This window comes from Chionomys nivalis, chromosome 25 (assembly GCF_950005125.1).
Source record: "Chionomys nivalis chromosome 25, mChiNiv1.1, whole genome shotgun sequence".
NCBI lineage: Eukaryota > Metazoa > Chordata > Mammalia > Rodentia > Cricetidae > Chionomys > Chionomys nivalis.
The window spans coordinates 4,884,401-4,890,828 of record NC_080110.1 but is presented as its reverse complement, the minus strand read 5'-3'; positions in this window follow the sequence as shown (position 1 = coordinate 4,890,828).

The window sequence follows — 6,428 nt, the reverse complement described above, 5'->3', positions numbered from 1 at the left end:
AATGGAAGCTGCATCACGGGGTCCCCCCCTTCAGTTAACTGCCATGTCCTATATCCAACAGTTCCTGCCCCCATCAAGACCATATGCACCTAGGGAGTAGGGAGGGGTGATAGGTAGGATCCCAGATGAGGCTATAATGACCCCCCACTTCTATCTACTATAGAGTGTTAACAATGTCACCGTCGTTATGGCAGACCTGGCTGTCACCGCACTGTTTATTTCGTTGTCATGACCTATCCATGTTCTGTGTTGCAGTGGAATAGTCATGCAATGCCTGGAAGGAAAAGTTATACTACCACTGTAAGGAATACAAAAATATCAATGACATATTTTATTTATTTTACGCCATGCTTTTTTAAAATCTGGTTTGAAATATAACACATGTCCACAGGGACTGGCCACAGTTGGAGTGTTCACCATCATCACAGGTTAGTATGCTGGTCTGTACAGGTGTGATTCCTGCAACCAGAAGCCCCGAGGGAAATTACATCACTTCTCTGTGTTTCGGATTTCACGACTATAAACCTGATCAACCTCCTTCAGAGCTGTGATGGGATTCAGCGGGTATGGAGAGCGTCGCCTGCTGTCGGGCTGACGCTCAGTGTTAGCGGTTGCTATCATCACTGGGCGTTTAATGCCATCTTTATTGCGAGCGGAGCTGCTTTCCAGTTAGCTTCTAATCTGGGCTCTCCACACGACACACGCACAGCTCAGCGCATTCGTTTCCCACATCAGCTTTCCCACCTCCCTTCCAGCTCACCAGGGAGGGCTGGGTCTTGCGCCTTCCTCTTTCAAAGCTGGGCAACCTCTCTGTAACCCGACAAACTCCTCTACACTAATAGGTCTGTAAATAGATTCTTCTTGAATTTTCCAGACAAGCAGTATCATATTTTTATTAGGATATAAAATTAGGTTCACAGCTATTAATTTTCTCAGCTTGTTTTTTTTTGGTGATCTCTGAAGAGACTAAAATCCTATTTTGTTAGGGTAAGAAAAGAGCATTTGTCTTCCAACAGTGGCTCACAGCCACAAGCCCACGTTACTGTCATAAGGTCTATGTGATGGCTCAGGAGCTAGGCTATATAAGTTGTTACCCAGGGAACTTGCGCAACAGCTTTTGAACAAACAGTGCTATAACTCATTGTGGGAATCCTCTTAAAATACATATCTTGGGAGCTGGAGAGATGGCTCAGGGTTAAGAATGCTCACTGGCTGCTCTTCCAGAGGACCCGAGTTTATTCCAAGTGCCCACACGGCGGCTCACAATTATCTGTAACTCCAGCTCCAGGGATTTGATACTCTCTTTGCTTCTGCAGGCAGCAGGCATGCACATACATACATGCAAGCAAAACACCTGAACATATCAAAGAAAATGATAACTTAAAAAATATTAAAAAAATGTATCTTGGAAATTCCCAGATCTCTATTTCATTTATGCATGTAATTACTAACTTATTAAATTAGTACGTTTGGGCTGTACGGTTCTGTGAGTAATGTGTTTATGTAAGTATAGGGACTCAAGACTCTGTCCCCAGCACCTTTACAAAAGGCATGCATGCATCTCTAACCCCAGTGCCAGGGAATGGAGCTAGGTGATCCCAGGGGCTCGAGGCTAACCAGCCTAGTAGAAACCGCAAATGACTCATGATTTTGACTCATGGCGAATGCTCACCAATCTACTTTTGCGCTCTCATTTTTTAAGCCGTCTCTCTTTTTTTTTTTTAAACGTATAATAACTTAACAATTATCAAGGAAACAAAGCCACAGTTTCAAAGGGGGATAAAAAGAATAAAGGTATTTTTTCCCCTCATTTCCATCCAGGTTTTTTTTTTTTTTTTTTTTTTAATTTTTTTTTCCCATCCAGGTTTTTTAAACTGTATTTTCTTTTTTTTTTTTTGTTTTTGTTTTTGTCTTTGTTTTTCGAGACAGGGTTTCTCTGTGGTTTTGGAGCCTGTCCTGGAACTAGCTCTTGTAGACCAGGCTGGTCTCGAACTCACAGAGATCCACCTGCCTCTGCCTCCCAAGTGCTGGGATTAAAGGCGTGCGCCACCACCGCCCGGCTTTAAACTGTATTTTCTAAAAGAGTCCTTCAAATTTGTTATCTCACAACAATTTTTAATTTTCGATGTAAAGGAAATCAATGTGAGCCTGTCCTCATGGGGGGCACTGAAAATCGTTGTAGGCTTGATAAGTGATGTAGCACAATTAATAAAAACCCAGAGACAGAAACTGGGGTTCAACCTGAAGGTCAGAAACACAAAGCAGCCAGCCACTGGCTCTTGCCTCTACCTCAGTCCAAAATGGCGATCCTGCCTCCAGGAATCTTAGAATGAGACTGTGTCCTGGCTCCTCTCATTTATATTCCTCTCTAGCGCTGGTATCAAAGGTGTGCACCACCACTGCCTGGTTTCTATGACAAACTAGTGTGGCCACTGGGATTAAAAAAACGTCTCCATGGTAACTGTGGTGGTTCCTTCTCCAGGGAGAGCGACCCTATGTCATCCTGGCCATCCTGTCAAGACAATGACCATAGATAGTGACCTCCTCCAGAAAGTCACTGCATGGGATAACCTAATATAAGTAAAATAACCACAACAGTCTCTGTACATAGTAACCACTCGAAATCTGTCCGTGATTGCCACTGGACCTAGAGGCACGTAGCTGTCCCTGTCGTCCTAGCACATGGGAATCAGGCAGAAGAGGACTGTAAATTCAAGACCAGACTAGGGCAGGGCGGTCATGGCTCATGCCCTTAACCCCAGCAAACTAGCATGGCTACTGGGATTAAAGGTGTGTGTCACCACTGCCTGGTCTGTAAGGCTGACAAGTGTACCTGTTTTGTTCTCTGATCTTCAGGCCAGCTTTATTTATTAAAATACAAATGAAATATCACTACAAGGGCCATTTTTGTCAATGTCATTTGCCACCTCAATTGGATCCTTTGCCTGCCGCCACTACTCAACCTGCTTCTCCGTTTGTCCTCTTGGTATTATAGTTGTGGATATGAAATGTTGGGTGCTTATGGGATCCTTTAAAGGTTTGATTGGTAAGTAGCATGACTCTGAAGGACTCTGTGGACTCTGTATAAAACAAGAAAGACAAGAACATTTTTTATTTGTTTGTTTGTTTGCCTTGAGACAAGGTCTTACTATGTAGCCCAGGCTGGCCTGAAACCTGTTTTGCATGCTAGTCTTGTATTTTTTTTTCCCCCTGAGACAGGGTTTCTTTGTGTAGTCCTGACTGTCCTGGAACTCTGTAGACGAGCCTCAGAGATGAGCCTGCTTCTGCCTCCCAAGTGCTGGGATTAAAGGTCTGCGCCGCCACTGCCCAGCTCAGCTTTTTAGTCAAAGAACAGCTTGTCGTGTTTTGCTCAGAGATAGCCCAACTTTGTGACACCTCCCATTCCTTGTCCCTTATCTAGAATGCAACTGAGACTTGGCCAAAGCACCCAACCTAAGTCTCTTCCCAGCGTGCCATTTGAAGGTGGTTCACGGGCACAGACTTTGCCTCTGCCATGCTTTAAGACCCAAATATGCGCCCAGCTGCCAGCACACCAAAGGCGGCTCTGAGTTCTTTGCTTTGATGGTTGCTTCAAGGTAGGATTTTACAAATCCATTTGCTGCCCCCTTCATCATGGAGACAGGCTCCTGAGCTTCAGGAAGGCAAGCCAATTCACAAATTCCTTTTACTCCTTCTGAATCAATTCTCTATTCCTGCCTCAGGTTCCTGACTCGGGGTCTAATCCTTTCTTGTTACTACCCTAAGTCAACAGTGAGCAGAGGCGGCTCAGACCAAACTGAAATTAATTTTGAAGTAAGGGATTATCCCAGCTGAATTTGAGGCGGGCCTGGCCCATTCCCTTCGGCAGCTGATATTGTTTTTTCATATGTACATAAAAGTATTCTGCAGAAATGTCAATCCTACAAATCCGGGGGTGGGACATAAGAGAATTAACCAATCAGGAGATGTTTTTCATGCCACCTCAAAGTGACAGATGCCCGACAGCTGCAGCTGTCCCAGCCCTCCCGATGGGATTGCTTCTATGACTCAGAGGTCTGCTTATGCCAGAGAATGCTGCCAGATGCAACCCTATCCCAGAGATGTCCCAGGAGAAAACAATTTGGAGGAAAGAGTAGGGAAGGAAAGTCCTTGGACGGAGAGAGTCATATTCAGACCCTGATAGCTGAGTGTTGCTGTCAACAAGGTGGGACACAGGGGCTGCAGAGTCAGGCCCAGCCACCATAGCGAGCAGGCACTCAGTTAACTTCCCTAATCATTGTCTCAACCACGACTTATTGTCAATCGTGAGCTGGCTATGTTCTTCTAGGTGCTAGAGAAATACAGACTAATTATCAAGACTGTTTGCGGGGCAAGTGGAAAAATATGCAGGGCCCCCTTTGCAAAATGATTAGGAATTTCAAGATGGTGAAGGCAGAGGATTCGAGGAATACAGCCCGGTGAGGCTGACCCTGCCCTGCCGGACTCTGTGAAAATGAAGATGTTTTTGCTGCTGACCTCGGGTGCCAAGAGGTCTTGTTCTCAGAGTGCTGGGTTTCTGGGGAGAAATTCACAGACCCTGCACACTAATCCAGAATCATGGCCATGACAAGGGCTGTCAGAGAAGTCTAGCACGGGGCTGTGAACGCCCGTGGATGCCAAAATGGAGGGGCTCAGTCAAGGAGACTGGAAGGATTGCCCTGGGAGGTGGTGCTTTGGGTGAGGAGGGCAAGTAGGAGCGAACTAGGCAGACGTGGACAGATGCTGTGTGTGGAAGTGCTCCATCACGTCAAAGTCCATGGTCAGAGATGAGCCTGCCAGGCAGAGAAGGAAAGCACTTCTTCTCGTGTGTCTGTTGAGTTTCTCCTGCAGGCAGCGGGAGGCTCATGAAGCTCTCGGGAATGTTGCTCAACTCATCCATCTACCCAGGGTTTTATAACAAGCGCTGGTGGAGAGGAGGTAGCACACTTCTGTAATGGATCTGTTCTAGGAGTGGCAGCTATCAGGAATCCTCACCCACGCCGGGGCGGGGTTTGCAGGGACCCAGCTACCTATCACCCATGTTCTTGTAAGGAACCTCTGACCCGTGCTTCCCTAAGTAACCTCAATTAATGCGCTGTTTGCCAAGTTAAATTTGTGTAGGATTGTTTCTTTGGTCTGGAGGCTGTGCCCTGTGTTCACATTCCTGTAGCACGATGAATAAAAACCCAGAGACAGAAACTGGGATTCAACATGAAGGACAGGAAAGCAAAATAGCCAGCCACTGTCTCTTCCCTCAACCTCAGTCTGAAATGGCGATCCTGCCTCCAGGAATCTCAGAATGAGACTGTGTCTAAGAGCTGTCTCCTCCCGTTTTATATTCCTCTCTAGGGCTGGGATTAAAGGTGTGCACCACTACCGCCCAGTTTCTATGGCAAACTAGTGTGGCTACTGGGATTAAGAGTGTGTGTCACCACTGCCTGGTCTGTGAGGCTGACCAGGGTGGCTGTTTTATTCTCTGATTGTCAGGCAGACTTTATTCATTAAAATACATGACATGCACTCAATACACATTCCCTCTAGGAAAGGCAACAAGCATATCTGTATAGGAAGAAAACCAGGAGTGCTCAGGGGCCTGGAGCCCAGTGAGGCAGTGTTAGGGGACAGCACAAAGGATCCACGGCTGGCCCGACAAGTAATCTCACGTCGGCACAGATGACTGCACTTCCAGATAGCCAGTGGAATGCCAGGCGTGTGCACAGACTACCTATGTTCCTTCCTAAGAATTTCTTCTACCCGGAACTTAGTTCATCTTTACCCAGACAGACGATCCAGCTCTCAGTCTTGCAACTTATTTCTGAGAGGGATGTTAGGGCAAAGAGGACGCCAGCGCTAAGGTCTCTTCTAGGAATGAGGTAATCACCTTTGCAAACAGATGTGTGAATACACATTGGGGGCACGTAGGCCTGACTGTCAGGCTGCCCATTTCCAACACACACACACATGGGATAAGGGAAGGGGGAGAAGGAGAAAGAAAGAGATACTGAGATATTCCCCACACAGCCATTCTGTCTGTTGTAGCAAGTCTTTCCTGGTCTTCACAATGCTGTTCTCTCTGCCTCGAATGCTGTGCTCCATTCTCAGCAACAAGTGTGGCCGTTCTTCTTTTTTCTTTCTTTCTTTCTTTCTTTCTTTCTTTCTTTCTTTCTTTCTTTCTTTCTTTCTTTTCTTTCTTCCTTCCTTCCTTCCTTCTTTTCTTTCTCTTACACTTTCTTCATATCTCACTTTAACTTATTCCCTTGAAGAAATGCCACCACAAACCAAAGTAGATGATCTGTTTTTTTTATTACCCAAATATCTTATGCAAACAAGCAATGAATACAGAATGTCATCATTCTTACAGCCTGTTCTTTTCTTGATATGTTTATCCAACATCTACAGATCACCAATAA